The sequence below is a fragment of the Heterodontus francisci genome, chromosome 14 (assembly GCF_036365525.1).
Source record: "Heterodontus francisci isolate sHetFra1 chromosome 14, sHetFra1.hap1, whole genome shotgun sequence".
Classification (NCBI taxonomy): domain Eukaryota; kingdom Metazoa; phylum Chordata; class Chondrichthyes; order Heterodontiformes; family Heterodontidae; genus Heterodontus; species Heterodontus francisci.
In genome coordinates this window covers 10,354,833-10,373,597 of record NC_090384.1, presented here as the reverse complement: position 1 = coordinate 10,373,597, position 18,765 = coordinate 10,354,833, and positions in this window count along the sequence as shown.

Here is an 18,765-nt window from a genome sequence, read left to right as displayed (position 1 = left end):
AGTAACTGATACACAGAGAGAGCTGGATCTCCATACAGTAACTGAGACAGAAAGAGAGCAGGATCTCAATACAGTAACTGAAACAGAGAGAGAGCAGGATCTCAATACAGTAACTGAGACACAGAGAGAGCAGGATCTCAATACAGTAACTGAGACAGCGAGAGAGCAGCATCTCCATACAGGAACTGAGACAGAGAGAGAGCAGGATCTCAACACAGTAACTGAAACAGAGAGAGAGCAGGATCTCCATACAGTAACTGAGACAGAAAGAGAGCAGGATCTCAATACAGTAACTGAGACACAGAGAGAGCAGGATCTCAATACAGTAACTGAGACAAAGAGAGCAGGATCTCCAAACAGTAACTGAGACACAGAGAGAGCAGGATCTCAATACAGTAACTGAGACAGAGAGAGAGCAGGATCTCAATACAGTTACAGATGCAGAGAGAAAGCAGGATCTCAATACTTTAACTGAGACACAGAGAGAGCAGGATTACAATACAGTAACTGAAACAGAGAGAGAGCAGGATCTCAATACAGTAACAGAGGCAGAGAGAGAGCAGGATCTCAATACAGTAACTGAGACAAAGAGATAGCAGAATCTCAATACAGTAACTGAGAGACAGAGAGAGCAGGATCTCAATGCAGTAACTGAGACACAGAGGGAGCAGGATCTCAATACAGTAACAGATGCAGAGAGAGAGCAGGATCTCAATACTTTAACTGAGACACAGAGAGAGCAGGATTACAATACAGTGACTGAAACAGAGAGAGAGCAGGATCTCAATACAGTAACTGAGACAGAGAGAGGAGGATCTCCATACAGTAACTGAGACAGAGAGAGAGCAGGATCTCAATACAGTAACTGAGACAGAGAGAGAGCAGGATCTCAGTACAGTAACTGAGACACAGAGAGAGCAGGATCTCAATACAGTAACAGAGGCAGAGAGAGAGCAGGATCTCAATACAGTAACTGAGACACAGAGGGAGCAGGATCTGAATACAGTAACAGATGCAGAGAGAGAGCAGGATCTCAATACTTTAACTGAGACACAGAGAGAGCAGGATTACAATACAGTGACTGAAACAGAGAGAGAGCAGGATCTCAATACAGTAACTGAAACAGAGAGAGAGCAGGATCTCAATACAGTAACTGAGACAGAGAGAGAGCAGGATCTCAAAACAGTAACTGAGACAGAAAGAGAGCAGGATCTCAATACAGTAACTGAGACACAGAGAGAGCAGGATCTCAATACAGTAACTGAGACAGAGAGAGAGAGCAGGATCTCAATACAGTAACCGAGACAGAGAGAGAGCAGGATCTCAATACAGTAACCGAGACAGAGAGAGAGCAGGATCTCAATACAGTAACTGAGACAGAGAGAGAGAGCAGGATCTCAATACAGTAACTGAGACACGGAGAGCGCAGGATCTCCATGCAGTAACTGAGACAGAGAGAGAGCAGGATCTCAATACAGTAACTGAGACAGAGAGAGAGCAGGATCTCAATACAGTAACTGAGACACAGAGAGAGCAGAATTTCAATACAGTAACTGAGACACAGAGAGAGCAGGATCTCAAGACAGTAACTGAGACAAAGAGATAGCAGGATCTCAATACAGTAACTGAGAGACAGAGAGAGCAGGATCTCAATGCAGTAACTGAGACACAGAGGGAGCAGGATCTCAATACAGTAACAGATGCAGAGAGAGAGCAGGATCTCAATACTTTAACTGAGACACAGAGAGAGCAGGATTTCAATACAGTAACTGAAACAGAGAGAGAGCAGGATCTCAATACAGTAACTGAGACAGAGAGAGAGCAGGATCTCAATACAGTTACAGATGCAGAGAGAGAGCAGGATCTCAATACTTTAACTGAGACACAGAGAGAGCAGGATTACAATACAGTAACTGAAACAGAGAGAGAGCAGGATCCCAATACAGTAACTGAGACAGTGAGAGAGCAGGGTCTCAATACAGTAACAGATGCAGAGAGAGAGCAGGATCTCAATACTTGAACTGAGACACAGAGAGAGCAGGATTACAATACAGTAACTGAAACAGAGAGAGAGCAGGATCTCAATACAGTAACAGAGGCAGAGAGAGAGCAGGATCTCAATACAGTAACTGAGACAGAGAGAGAGCAGGATCTCAATGCAGTAACTGAGACACAGAGGGAGCAGGATCTCAATACAGTAACTGAGACAGAGAGAGAGCAGGATCTCAATACAGTAACTGAGACACAGAGAGAGCAGGATTACAATACAGTAACTGAGACACAGAGAGAGCAGGATCCCAATACAGTAACAGAGGCAGAGAGAGTGCAGGATCTCAATACAGTAACTGAGACAGAGAGAGAGCAGGATCTCAATGCAGTAACTGAGACACAGAGGGAGCAGGATCTCAATACAGTAACTGAGACAGAGAGAGAGCAGGATCTCAATACAGTAACTGAGACACAGAGAGAGCAGGATCTCAATACAGTAACTGAGACACAGAGGGAGCAGGATCTCAATACAGAAACAGAGACACAGAGAGAGCAGGATCTCAATACAGTAACTGAGACAGAGAGAGAGCAGGATCTCAATACAGTAACTGAGACAGAGAGAGAGCAGGATCTCAATACAGTAACAGGCAGACAGAGAGGAGGATCTCAATACAGTAACTGAGACACAGAGAGAGCAGGATTTCAATACAGTAACTGAAACAGAGAGAGAGGAGGATCTCAAAACAGTAACAGAGGCAGAGAGAGAGCAGGATCTCAATACAGTAACTGAGACACAGAGAGAGCAGGTTTTCAATACAGTAACAAAGACAGAGAGAGAGCAGGATCACAATACAGTAACTGAGACAGAGAGAGAGCAGGATCTCAATACAGTAACTGAGACAAAGAGAGAGCCGGATCTCAATACAGTAACTGAGACAGAGAGAAAGCAGGATCTCAATACAGTAACTGAAACAGAGAGAGAGCAGGATCTCCATACAGTAACTGAGACAGAGAAAGAGCAGGAACTCAATACAGTAACTGAGACACAGAGAGAGCAGGATCTCCATACAGTAACTGAGACACAGAGAGAGCAGGATCTCAATACAGTAACTGAGACAGAGAAAGAGCAGGATCTCAATACAGTAACTGAGACAGAGAGAGAGCAGGATCTCAATACAGTAACTGAGACACAGAGAGAGCAGAATTTCAATACAGTAACTGAGACACAGAGAGAGCAGGATCTCAAGACAGTAACTGAGACAAAGAGATAGCAGGATCTCAATACAGTAACTGAGAGACAGAGAGAGCAGGATCTCAATGCAGTAACTGAGACACAGAGGGAGCAGGATCTCAATACAGTAACAGATGCAGAGAGAGAGCAGGATCTCAATACTTTAACTGAGACACAGAGAGAGGAGGATTACAATACAGTAACTGAAACAGAGAGAGAGCAGGATCTCAATACAGTAACAGATGCAGAGAGAGAGCAGGATCTCAATACTTTAACTGAGACACAGAGAGAGCAGGATTACAAGACAGTAACTGAAACAGAGAGAGAGCAGGATCTCAATACAGTAACTGAGACAGAGAGAGAGCAGGATCTCAATACAGTTACAGATGCAGAGAGAGAGCAGGATCTCAATACTTTAACTGAGACACAGAGAGAGCAGGATTACAATACAGTAACAGAGGCAGAGAGAGAGCAGGATCTCAATACAGTAACTGAGACATAGAGAGAGCAGGATCTCAATGCAGTAACTGAGACACAGAGGGAGCAGGATCTCAATACAGTAACTGAGACAGAGAGAGAGCAGGATCTCAATACAGTAACTGAGACACAGAGAGAGCAGAATTTCAATACAGTAACTGAGACACAGAGAGAGCAGGATCTCAAGACAGTAACTGAGACAAAGAGATAGCAGAATCTCAATACAGTAACTGAGAGACAGAGAGAGCAGGATCTCAATACAGTAACTGAGACAAAGAGATAGCAGAATCTCAATACAGTAACTGAGACAGAGAGAGAGCAGGATCTCAATACAGTAACAGATGCAGAGAGAGAGCAGGATCTCAATACTTTAACTGAGACACAGAGAGAGCAGGATTACAATACAGTAACTGAAACAGAGAGAGAGCAGGATCTCAATACAGTAACAGATGCAGAGAGAGAGCAGGATCTCAATACTTTAACTGAGACACAGAGAGTGCAGGATTACAATACAGTAACTGAAACAGAGAGAGAGCAGGATCTCAATACAGTAACTGAGACAGAGAGAGAGCAGGATCTCAATACAGTAACTGAGACAGAGAGAGAGCAGGATCTCAATACAGTTACAGATGCAGAGAGAGAGCAGGATCTCAATACTTTAACTGAGACACAGAGAGAGCAGGATTACAATACAGTAACTGAAACAGAGAGAGAGCAGGATCTCAATACAGTAACTGAGACAGTGAGAGAGCAGGGTCTCAATACAGTAACAGATGCAGAGAGAGAGCAGGATCTCAATACTTGAACTGAGACACAGAGAGAGCAGGATTACAATACAGTAACTGAAACAGAGAGAGAGCAGGATCTCAATACAGTAACAGAGGCAGAGAGAGAGCAGGATCTCAATACAGTAACTGAGACAGAGAGAGAGCAGGATCTCAATGCAGTAACTGAGACACAGAGGGAGCAGGATCTCAATACAGTAACTGAGACAGAGAGAGAGCAGGATCTCAATACAGTAACTGAGACACAGAGAGAGCAGGATTACAATACAGTAACTGAGACACAGAGAGAGCAGGATCCCAATACAGTAACAGAGGCAGAGAGAGTGCAGGATCTCAATACAGTAACTGAGACAGAGAGAGAGCAGGATCTCAATGCAGTAACTGAGACACAGAGGGAGCAGGATCTCAATACAGTAACTGAGACAGAGAGAGAGCAGGATCTCAATACAGTAACTGAGACACAGAGAGAGCAGGATCTCAATACAGTAACTGAGACACAGAGGGAGCAGGATCTCAATACAGAAACAGAGACACAGAGAGAGCAGGATCTCAATACAGTAACTGAGACAGAGAGAGAGCAGGATCTCAATACAGTAACTGAGACAGAGAGAGAGCAGGATCTCAATACAGTAACAGGCAGACAGAGAGGAGGATCTCAATACAGTAACTGAGACACAGAGAGAGCAGGATTTCAATACAGTAACTGAAACAGAGAGAGAGGAGGATCTCAAAACAGTAACAGAGGCAGAGAGAGAGCAGGATCTCAATACAGTAACTGAGACACAGAGAGAGCAGGTTTTCAATACAGTAACAAAGACAGAGAGAGAGCAGGATCTCAATACAGTAACTGAGACAGAGAGAGAGCAGGATCTCAATACAGTAACTGAGACAAAGAGAGAGCCGGATCTCAATACAGTAACTGAGACAGAGAGAAAGCAGGATCTCAATACAGTAACTGAAACAGAGAGAGAGCAGGATCTCCATACAGTAACTGAGACAGAGAAAGAGCAGGAACTCAATACAGTAACTGAGACACAGAGAGAGCAGGATCTCCATACAGTAACTGAGACACAGAGAGAGCAGGATCTCAATACAGTAACTGAGACAGAGAAAGAGCAGGATCTCAATACAGTAACTGAGACAGAGAGAGAGCAGGATCTCAATACAGTAACTGAGACACAGAGAGAGCAGAATTTCAATACAGTAACTGAGACACAGAGAGAGCAGGATCTCAAGACAGTAACTGAGACAAAGAGATAGCAGGATCTCAATACAGTAACTGAGAGACAGAGAGAGCAGGATCTCAATGCAGTAACTGAGACACAGAGGGAGCAGGATCTCAATACAGTAACAGATGCAGAGAGAGAGCAGGATCTCAATACTTTAACTGAGACACAGAGAGAGGAGGATTACAATACAGTAACTGAAACAGAGAGAGAGCAGGATCTCAATACAGTAACAGATGCAGAGAGAGAGCAGGATCTCAATACTTTAACTGAGACACAGAGAGAGCAGGATTACAAGACAGTAACTGAAACAGAGAGAGAGCAGGATCTCAATACAGTAACTGAGACAGAGAGAGAGCAGGATCTCAATACAGTTACAGATGCAGAGAGAGAGCAGGATCTCAATACTTTAACTGAGACACAGAGAGAGCAGGATTACAATACAGTAACAGAGGCAGAGAGAGAGCAGGATCTCAATACAGTAACTGAGACATAGAGAGAGCAGGATCTCAATGCAGTAACTGAGACACAGAGGGAGCAGGATCTCAATACAGTAACTGAGACAGAGAGAGAGCAGGATCTCAATACAGTAACTGAGACACAGAGAGAGCAGAATTTCAATACAGTAACTGAGACACAGAGAGAGCAGGATCTCAAGACAGTAACTGAGACAAAGAGATAGCAGAATCTCAATACAGTAACTGAGAGACAGAGAGAGCAGGATCTCAATACAGTAACTGAGACAAAGAGATAGCAGAATCTCAATACAGTAACTGAGACAGAGAGAGAGCAGGATCTCAATACAGTAACAGATGCAGAGAGAGAGCAGGATCTCAATACTTTAACTGAGACACAGAGAGAGCAGGATTACAATACTGTAACTGAAACAGAGAGAGAGCAGGATCTCAATACAGTAACAGATGCAGAGAGAGAGCAGGATCTCAATACTTTAACTGAGACACAGAGAGTGCAGGATTACAATACAGTAACTGAAACAGAGAGAGAGCAGGATCTCAATACAGTAACTGAGACAGAGAGAGAGCAGGATCTCAATACAGTAACAGATGCAGAGAGAGAGCAGGATCTCAATACTTTAACTGAGACACAGAGAGAGCAGGATTACAATACAGTAACTGAAACAGAGAGAGAGCAGGATCTCAATACAGTAACAGAGGCAGAGAGAGAGCAGGATCTCAATACAGTAACTGAGACAGAGAGAGAGCAGGATCTCAATGCAGTAACTGAGACACAGAGGGAGCAGGATCTCAATACAGTAACTGAGACAGAGAGAGAGCAGGATCTCAATACAGTAACTGAGACACAGAGAGAGCAGAATTTCAATACAGTAACTGAGACACAGAGAGAGCAGGATCTCAAGACAGTAACTGAGACAAAGAGATAGCAGAATCTCAATACAGTAACTGAGAGACAGAGAGAGCAGGATCTCAATGCAGGAACTGAGACACAGAGGGAGCAGGATCTCAATGCAGTAACAGATGCAGAGAGAGAGCAGGATCTCAATACTTTAACTGAGACACAGAGAGAGCAGGATTTCAATACAGTGACTGAAACAGAGAGAGAGCAAGATCTCAATACAGTAACTGAGACAGAGAGAGAGCAGGATCTCAATACAGTAACAGATGCAGAGAGAGAGCAGGATCTCAATACTTTAACTGAGACACAGAGAGAGCAGGATTACAATACAGTAACTGAAACAGAGAGAGAGCAGGATCTCAATACAGTAACAGATGCAGAGAGAGAGCAGGATCTCAATACAGTAACTGAGACACAGAGAGAGCAGGATTACAATACAGTAACTGAGACACAGAGAGAGCAGGATCTCAATACAGTAACTGAGACAGAGAGAGAGCAGGATCTCAATACAGTTACAGATGCAGAGAGAAAGCAGGATCTCAATACTTTAACTGAGACACAGAGAGAGCAGGATTACAATACAGTAACTGAAACAGAGAGAGAGCAGGATCTCAATACAGTAACAGAGGGAGAGAGAGAGCAGGATCTCAATACAGTAACTGAGACAAAGAGATAGCAGAATCTCAATACAGTAACTGAGAGACAGAGAGAGCAGGATCTCAATGCAGTAACTGAGACACAGAGGGAGCAGGATCTCAATACAGTAACAGATGCAGAGAGAGAGCAGGATCTGAATACTTTAACTGAGACACAGAGAGAGCAGGATTACAATACAGTGACTGAAACAGAGAGAGAGCAGGATCTCAATACAGTAACTGAGACAGAGAGAGCAGGATCTCCATACAGTAACTGAGACAGAGAGAGAGCAGGATCTCAATACAGTAACTGAGACAGAGAGAGAGCAGGATCTCAGTACAGTAACTGAGACACAGAGAGAGCAGGATCTCAATACAGTAACAGAGGCAGAGAGAGAGCAGGATCTCAATACAGTAACTGAGACACAGAGGGAGCAGGATCTCAATACAGTAACAGATGCAGAGAGAGAGCAGGATCTCAATACTTTAACTGAGACACAGAGAGAGCAGGATTACAATACAGTGACTGAAACAGAGAGAGAGCAGGATCTCAATACAGTAACTGAGACAGAGAGAGAGCAGGATCTCAATACAGTAACTGAAACAGAGAGAGAGCAGGATCTCAATACAGTAACTGAGACACAGAGAGAGCAGGATCTCAATACAGTAACTGAGACAGAGAGAGAGAGCAGGATCTCAATACAGTAACCGAGACAGAGAGAGAGCAGGATCTCAATACAGTAACCGAAACAGAGAGAGAGCAGGATCTCAATACAGTAACTGAGACAGAGAGAGAGAGCAGGATCTCAATACAGTAACTGAGACACGGAGAGCGCAGGATCTCCATGCAGTAACTGAGACAGAGAGAGAGCAGCATCTCAATACAGTAACTGAGACAGAGAGAGAGCAGGATCTCAATACAGTAACTGAGACACAGAGAGAGCAGAATTTCAATACAGTAACTGAGACACAGAGAGAGCAGGATCTCAAGACAGTAACTGAGACAAAGAGATAGCAGGATCTCAATACAGTAACTGAGAGACAGAGAGAGCAGGATCTCAATGCAGTAACTGAGACACAGAGGGAGCAGGATCTCAATACAGTAACTGATGCAGAGAGAGAGCAGGATCTCAATACTTTAACTGAGACACAGAGAGAGCAGGATTTCAATACAGTAACTGAAACAGAGAGAGAGCAGGATCTCAATACAGTAACTGAGACAGAGAGAGAGCAGGATCTCAATACAGTTACAGATGCAGAGAGAGAGCAGGATCTCAATACTTTAACTGAGACACAGAGAGAGCAGGATTACAATACAGTAACTGAAACAGAGAGACAGCAGGATCTCAATACAGTAACTGAGACAGTGAGAGAGCAGGATCTCAATACAGTAACAGATGCAGAGAGAGAGCAGGATCTCAATACTTGAACTGAGACACAGAGAGAGCAGGATTACAATACAGTAACTGAAACAGAGAGAGAGCAGGATCTCAATACAGTAACAGAGGCAGAGAGAGAGCAGGATCTCAATACAGTAACTGAGACAGAGAGAGAGCAGGATCTCAATACAGTAACTGAGACACAGAGAGAGCAGGATTACAATACAGTAACTGAGACACAGAGAGAGCAGGATCCCAATACAGTAACAGAGGCAGAGAGAGTGCAGGATCTCAATACAGTAACTGAGACAGAGAGAGAGCAGGATCTCAATGCAGTAACTGAGACACAGAGGGAGCAGGATCTCAATACAGTAACTGAGACAGAGAGAGAGCAGGATCTCAATACAGTAACTGAGACACAGAGAGAGCAGGATCTCAATACAGTAACTGAGACACAGAGGGAGCAGGATCTCAATACAGAAACAGAGACACAGAGAGAGCAGGATCTCAATACAGTAACTGAGACAGAGAGAGAGCAGGATCTCAATACAGTAACTGAGACAGAGAGAGAGCAGGATCTCAATACAGTAACAGGCAGACAGAGAGGAGGATCTCAATACAGTAACTGAGACACAGAGAGAGCAGGATTTCAATACAGTAACTGAAACAGAGAGAGAGGAGGATCTCAAAACAGTAACAGAGGCAGAGAGAGAGCAGGATCTCAATACAGTAACTGAGACACAGAGAGAGCAGGTTTTCAATACAGTAACAAAGACAGAGAGAGAGCAGGATCTCAATACAGTAACTGAGACAGAGAGAGAGCAGGATCTCAATACAGTAACTGAGACAAAGAGAGAGCCGGATCTCAATACAGTAACTGAGACAGAGAGAAAGCAGGATCTCAATACAGTAACTGAAACAGAGAGAGAGCAGGATCTCCATACAGTAACTGAGACAGAGAAAGAGCAGGAACTCAATACAGTAACTGAGACAGAGAAAGAGCAGGATCTCAATACAGTAACTGAGACAGAGAGAGAGCAGGATCTCAATACAGTAACTGAGACACAGAGAGAGCAGAATTTCAATACAGTAACTGAGACACAGAGAGAGCAGGATCTCAAGACAGTAACTGAGACAAAGAGATAGCAGGATCTCAATACAGTAACTGAGAGACAGAGAGAGCAGGATTACAATACAGTAACTGAAACAGAGAGAGAGCAGGATCTCAATACAGTAACAGATGCAGAGAGAGAGCAGGATCTCAATACTTTAACTGAGACACAGAGAGAGCAGGATTACAAGACAGTAACTGAAACAGAGAGAGAGCAGGATCTCAATACAGTAACTGAGACAGAGAGAGAGCAGGATCTCAATACAGTTACAGATGCAGAGAGAGAGCAGGATCTCAATACTTTAACTGAGACACAGAGAGAGCAGGATTACAATACAGTAACAGAGGCAGAGAGAGAGCAGGATCTCAACACAGTAACTGAGAGAGAGAGAGAGCAGGATCTCAATGCAGTAACTGAGACACAGAGGGAGCAGGATCTCAATACAGTAACTGAGACAGAGAGAGAGCAGGATCTCAATACAGTAACTGAGACACAGAGAGAGCATAATTTCAATACAGTAACTGAGACACAGAGAGAGCAGGATCTCAAGACAGTAACTGAGACAAAGAGATAGCAGAATCTCAATACAGTAACTGAGAGACAGAGAGAGCAGGATCTCAATACAGTAACTGAGACAAAGAGATAGCAGAATCTCAATACAGTAACTGAGACAGAGAGAGAGCAGGATCTCAATACAGTAACAGATGCAGAGAGAGAGCAGGATCTCAATACTTTAACTGAGACACAGAGAGAGCGGGATTACAATACAGTAACTGAAACAGAGAGAGAGCAGGATCTCAATACAGTAACAGATGCAGAGAGAGAGCAGGATCTCAATACTTTAACTGAGACACAGAGAGTGCAGGATTACAATACAGTAACTGAAACAGAGAGAGAGCAGGATCTCAATACAGTAACTGAGACAGAGAGAGAGCAGGATCTCAATACAGTAACAGATGCAGAGAGAGAGCAGGATCTCAATACTTTAACTGAGACACAGAGAGAGCAGGATTACAATACAGTAACTGAAACAGAGAGAGAGCAGGATCTCAATACAGTAACAGAGGCAGAGAGAGAGCAGGATCTCAATACAGTAACTGAGACAGAGAGAGAGCAGGATCTCAATGCAGTAACTGAGACACAGAGGGAGCAGGATCTCAATACAGTAACTGAGACAGACAGAGAGCAGGATCTCAATACAGTAACTGAGACACAGAGAGAGCAGAATTTCAATACAGTAACTGAGACACAGAGAGAGCAGGATCTCAAGACAGTAACTGAGACAAAGAGATAGCAGAATCTCAATACAGTAACTGAGAGACAGAGAGAGCAGGATCTCAATGCAGGAACTGAGACACAGAGGGAGCAGGATCTCAATGCAGTAACAGATGCAGAGAGAGAGCAGGATCTCAATACTTTAACTGAGACACAGAGAGAGCAGGATTTCAATACAGTGACTGAAACAGAGAGAGAGCAAGATCTCAATACAGTAACTGAGACAGAGAGAGAGCAGGATCTCAATACAGTAACAGATGCAGAGAGAGAGCAGGATCTCAATACTTTAACTGAGACACAGAGAGAGCAGGATTACAATACAGTAACTGAAACAGAGAGAGAGCAGGATCTCAATACAGTAACAGATGCAGAGAGAGAGCAGGATCTCAATACAGTAACTGAGACACAGAGAGAGCAGGATTACAATACAGTAACTGAGACACAGAGAGAGCAGGATCCCTTTACAGTAACAGAGGCAGAGAGAGTGCAGGATCTCAATACAGTAACTGAGACAGAGAGAGAGCAGGATCTCAATGCAGTAACTGAGACACAGAGGGAGCAGGATCTCAATACAGTAACTGAGACAGAGAGAGAGCAGGATCTCAATACAGTAACTGAGACAGAGAGAGAGCAGGATCTCAATACAGTAACTGAGACACAGAGAGAGCAGAATTTCAATACAGTAACTGAGACAGAGAGAGAGCAGGATCTCAATACAGTAACTGAGACAGAGAAAGAGCAGGATCTCAATACAGTAACTGAGACAGAGAGAGAGCAGGATCTCAATACAGTAACTGAGACACAGAGAGAGCAGAATTTCAATACAGTAACTGAGACACAGAGAGAGCAGGATCTCAAGACAGTAACTGAGACAAAGAGATAGCAGGATCTCAATACAGTAACTGAGAGACAGAGAGAGCAGGATTACAATACAGTAACTGAAACAGAGAGAGAGCAGGATCTCAATACAGTAACAGATGCAGAGAGAGAGCAGGATCTCAATACTTTAACTGAGACACAGAGAGAGCAGGATTACAAGACAGTAACTGAAACAGAGAGAGAGCAGGATCTCAATACAGTAACTGAGACAGAGAGAGAGCAGGATCTCAATACAGTTACAGATGCAGAGAGAGAGCAGGATCTCAATACTTTAACTGAGACACAGAGAGAGCAGGATTACAATACAGTAACAGAGGCAGAGAGAGAGCAGGATCTCAACACAGTAACTGAGAGAGAGAGAGAGCAGGATCTCAATGCAGTAACTGAGACACAGAGGGAGCAGGATCTCAATACAGTAACTGAGACAGAGAGAGAGCAGGATCTCAATACAGTAACTGAGACACAGAGAGAGCATAATTTCAATACAGTAACTGAGACAAAGAGATAGCAGAATCTCAATACAGTAACTGAGACAGAGAGAGAGCAGGATCTCAATACAGTAACAGATGCAGAGAGAGAGCAGGATCTCAATACTTTAACTGAGACACAGAGAGAGCGGGATTACAATACAGTAACTGAAACAGAGAGAGAGCAGGATCTCAATACAGTAACAGATGCAGAGAGAGAGCAGGATCTCAATACTTTAACTGAGACACAGAGAGTGCAGGATTACAATACAGTAACTGAAACAGAGAGAGAGCAGGATCTCAATACAGTAACTGAGACAGAGAGAGAGCAGGATCTCAATACAGTAACAGATGCAGAGAGAGAGCAGGATCTCAATACTTTAACTGAGACACAGAGAGAGCAGGATTACAATACAGTAACTGAAACAGAGAGAGAGCAGGATCTCAATACAGTAACAGAGGCAGAGAGAGAGCAGGATCTCAATACAGTAACTGAGACAGAGAGAGAGCAGGATCTCAATGCAGTAACTGAGACACAGAGGGAGCAGGATCTCAATACAGTAACTGAGACAGAGAGAGAGCAGGATCTCAATACAGTAACTGAGACACAGAGAGAGCAGAATTTCAATACAGTAACTGAGACACAGAGAGAGCAGGATCTCAAGACAGTAACTGAGACAAAGAGATAGCAGAATCTCAATACAGTAACTGAGAGACAGAGAGAGCAGGATCTCAATGCAGGAACTGAGACACAGAGGGAGCAGGATCTCAATGCAGTAACAGATGCAGAGAGAGAGCAGGATCTCAATACTTTAACTGAGACACAGAGAGAGCAGGATTTCAATACAGTGACTGAAACAGAGAGAGAGCAAGATCTCAATACAGTAACTGAGACAGAGAGAGAGCAGGATCTCAATACAGTAACAGATGCAGAGAGAGAGCAGGATCTCAATACTTTAACTGAGACACAGAGAGAGCAGGATTACAATACAGTAACTGAAACAGAGAGAGAGCAGGATCTCAATACAGTAACAGATGCAGAGAGAGAGCAGGATCTCAATACAGTAACTGAGACACAGAGAGAGCAGGATTACAATACAGTAACTGAGACACAGAGAGAGCAGGATCCCTTTACAGTAACAGAGGCAGAGAGAGTGCAGGATCTCAATACAGTAACTGAGACAGAGAGAGAGCAGGATCTCAATGCAGTAACTGAGACACAGAGGGAGCAGGATCTCAATACAGTAACTGAGACAGAGAGAGAGCAGGATCTCAATACAGTAACTGAGACAGAGAGAGAGCAGGATCTCAATACAGTAACTGAGACTCAGAGGGAGCAGGATCTCAATACAGAAACAGAGACACAGAGAGAGCAGGATCTCAATACAGTAACTGAGACAGAGAGAGAGCAGGATCTCAATACAGTAACTGAGACAGAGAGAGAGCAGGATCTCAATACAGTAACAGGCAGACAGAGAGGAGGATCTCAATACAGTAACTGAGACACAGAGAGAGCAGGATTTCAATACAGTAACTGAAACAGAGAGAGAGGAGGATCTCAAAACAGTAACAGAGGCAGAGAGAGAGCAGGATCTCAATACAGTAACTGAGACACAGAGAGAGCAGGTTTTCAATACAGTAACAAAGACAGAGAGAGAGCAGGATCTCAATACAGTAACTGAGACAGAGAGAGAGCAGGATCTCAATACAGTAACTGAGACAAAGAGAGAGCCGGATCTCAATACAGTAACTGAGACAGAGAGAAAGCAGGATCTCAATACAGTAACTGAAACAGAGAGAGAGCAGGATCTCCATACAGTAACTGAGACAGAGAAAGAGCAGGAACTCAATACAGTAACTGAGACACAGAGAGAGCAGGATCTCCATACAGTAACTGAGACACAGAGAGAGCAGGATCTCAATACAGTAACTGAGACAGAGAAAGAGCAGGATCTCAATACAGTAACTGAGACAGAGAGAGAGCAGGATCTCAATACAGTAACTGAGACACAGAGAGAGCAGAATTTCAATACATTAACTGAGACACAGAGAGAGCAGGATCTCAAGACAGTAACTGAGACAAAGAGATAGCAGGATCTCAATACAGTAACTGAGAGACAGAGAGAGCAGGATCTCAATGCAGTAACTGAGACACAGAGGGAGCAGGATCTCAATACAGTAACAGATGCTGAGAGAGAGCAGGATCTCAATACTTTAACTGAGACACAGAGAGAGCAGGATTACAATACAGTAACTGAAACAGAGAGAGAGCAGGATCTCAATACAGTAACAGATGCAGAGAGAGAGCAGGATCTCAATACTTTAACTGAGACACAGAGAGAGCAGGATTACAAGACAGTAACTGAAACAGAGAAAGAGCAGGATCTCAATACAGTAACTGAGACAGAGAGAGAGCAGGATCTCAATACAGTTACAGATGCAGAGAGAGAGCAGGATCTCAATACTTTAACTGAGACACAGAGAGAGCAGGATTACAATACAGTAACAGAGGCAGATAGAGAGCAGGATCTCAATACAGTAACTGAGACAGAGAGAGAGCAGGATCTCAATGCAGTAACTGAGACACAGAGGGAGCAGGATCTCAATACAGTAACTGAGACAGAGAGAGAGCAGGATCTCAATACAGTAACTGAGACACAGAGAGAGCAGAATTTCAATACAGTAACTGAGACACAGAGAGAGCAGGATCTCAAGACAGTAACTGAGACAAAGAGATAGCAGAATCTCAATACAGTAACTGAGACAGAGAGAGCAGGATCTCAATACAGTAACTGAGACAAAGAGATAGCAGAATCTCAATACAGTAACTGAGACAGAGAGAGAGCAGGATCTCAATACAGTAACAGATGCAGAGAGAGAGCAGGATCTCAATACTTTAACTGAGACACAGAGAGAGCAGGATTACAATACAGTAACTGAAACAGAGAGAGAGCAGGATCTCAATACAGTAACAGATGCAGAGAGAGAGCAGGATCTCAATACTTTAACTGAGACACAGAGAGTGCAGGATTACAATACAGTAACTGAAACAGAGAGAGAGCAGGATCTCAATACAGTAACTGAGACAGAGAGAGAGCAGGATCTCAATACAGTAACAGATGCAGAGAGAGCAGGATCTCAATACTTTAACTGAGACACAGAGAGAGCAGGATTACAATACAGTAACTGAAACAGAGAGAGAGCAGGATCTCAATACAGTAACAGAGGCAGAGAGAGAGCAGGATCTCAATACAGTAACTGAGACAGAGAGAGAGCAGGATCTCAATGCAGTAACTGAGACACAGAGGGAGCAGGATCTCAATACAGTAACTGAGACAGAGAGAGAGCAGGATCTCAATACAGTAACTGAGACACAGAGAGAGCAGAATTTCAATACAGTAACTGAGACACAGAGAGAGCAGGATCTCAAGACAGTAACTGAGACAAAGAGATAGCAGAATCTCAATACAGTAACTGAGAGACAGAGAGAGCAGGATCTCAATGCAGTAACTGAGACACAGAGGGAGCAGGATCTCAATACAGTAACAGATGCAGAGAGAGAGCAGGATCTCAATACTTTAACTGAGACACAGAGAGAGCAGGATTTCAATACAGTGACTGAAACAGAGAGAGAGCAAGATCTCAATACAGTAACTGAGACAGAGAGAGAGCAGGATCTCAATACAGTAACAGATGCAGAGAGAGAGCAGGATCTCAATACTTTAACGGAGACACAGAGAGAGCAGGATTACAATACAGTAACTGAAACAGAGAGAGAGCAGGATCTCAATACAGTAACATATGCAGAGAGAGAGCAGGATCTCAATACTTTAACTGAGACACAGAGAGAGCAGGATTACAATACAGTAACTGAAACAGAGAGAGAGCAGGATCCCAATACAGTAACAGAGGCAGAGAGAGAGCAGGATCTCAATACAGTAACTGAGACAGAGAGAGAGCAGGAACTCAATGCAGTAACTGAGACACAGAGGGAGCAGGATCTCAATACAGTAACTGAGACAGAGAGAGAGCAGGATCTCAATACAGTAACTGAGACACAGAGAGAGCAGGATCTCAATACAGTAACTGAGACACAGAGGGAGCAGGATCTCAATACAGAAACTGAGACAGAGAGAAAGCAGGATCTCAATACAGTAACTGAAACAGAGAGAGAGCAGGATCTCCATACAGTAACTGAGACAGAGAAAGAGCAGGAACTCAATACAGTAACTGAGACACAGAGAGAGCAGGATCTCCATACAGTAAATGAGACACAGAGAGAGCAGGATCTCAATACAGTAACTGAGACAGAGAAAGAGCAGGATCTCAATACAGTAACTGAGACAGAGAGAGAGCAGGATCTCAATACAGTAACTGAGACACAGAGAGAGCAGAATTTCAATACAGTAACTGAGACACAGAGAGAGCAGGATCTCAAGACAGTAACTGAGACAAAGAGATAGCAGGATCTCAATACAGTAACTGAGAGACAGAGAGAGCAGGATCTCAATGCAGTAACTGAGACACAGTGGGAGCAGGATCTCAATACAGTAACAGATGCTGAGAGAGAGCAGGATCTCAATACTTTAACTGAGACACAGAGAGAGCAGGATTACAATACAGTAACTGAAACAGAGAGAGAGCAGGATCTCAATACAGTAACAGATGCAGAGAGAGAGAAGGATCTCAATACTTTAACTGAGACACAGAGAGAGCAGGATTACAATACAGTAACTGAAACAGAGAGAGAGCAGGATCTCAATACAGTAACTGAGACAGAGAGAGAGCAGGATCTCAATACAGTTACAGATGCAGAGAGAGAGCAGGATCTCAATACTTTAACTGAGACACAGAGAGAGCAGGATCTCAATACAGTAACAGAGGCAGAGAGAGAGCAGGATCTCAATACAGTAACTGAGACAGAGAGAGAGCAGGATCTCAATGCAGTAACTGAGACACAGAGGGAGCAGGATCTCAATACAGTAACTGAGACAGAGAGAGAGCAGGATCTCAATACAGTAACCGAGACAGAGAGAGAGCAGGATCTCAATACAGTAACCGAAACAGAGAGAGAGCAGGATCTCAATACAGTAACTGAGACAGAGAGAGAGAGCAGGATCTCAATACAGTAACTGAGACACGGAGACCGCAGGATCTCCATGCAGTAACTGAGACAGAGAGAGAGCAGGATCTCAATACAGTAACTGAGACAGAGAGAGAGCAGGATCTCAATACAGTAACTGAGACACAGAGAGAGCAGAATTTCAATACAGTAACTGAGACACAGAGAGAGCAGGATCTCAAGACAGTAACTGAGACAAAGAGATAGCAGGATCTCAATACAGTAACTGAGAGACAGAGAGAGCAGGATCTCAATGCAGTAACTGAGACACAGAGGGAGCAGGATCTCAATACAGTAACAGATGCAGAGAGAGAGCAGGATCTCAATACTTTAACTGAGACACAGAGAGAGCAGGATTTCAATACAGTAACTGAAACAGAGAGAGAGCAGGATCTCAATACAGTAACTGAGACAGAGAGAGAGCAGGATCTCAATACAGTTACAGATGCAGAGAGAGAGCAGGATCTCAATACTTTAACTGAGACACAGAGAGAGCAGGATTACAATACAGTAACTGAAACAGAGAGAGAGCAGGATCTCAATACAGTAACTGAGACAGTGAGAGAGCAGGATCTCAATACAGTAACAGATGCAGAGAGAGAGCAGGATCTCAATACTTGAACTGAGACACAGAGAGAGCAGGATTACAATACAGTAACTGAAACAGAGAGAGAGCAGGATCTCAATACAGTAACAGAGGCAGAGAGAGAGCAGGATCTCAATACAGTAACTGAGACAGAGAGAGAGCAGGATCTCAATGCAGTAACTGAGACACAGAGGGAGCAGGATCTCAATACAGTAACTGAGACAGAGA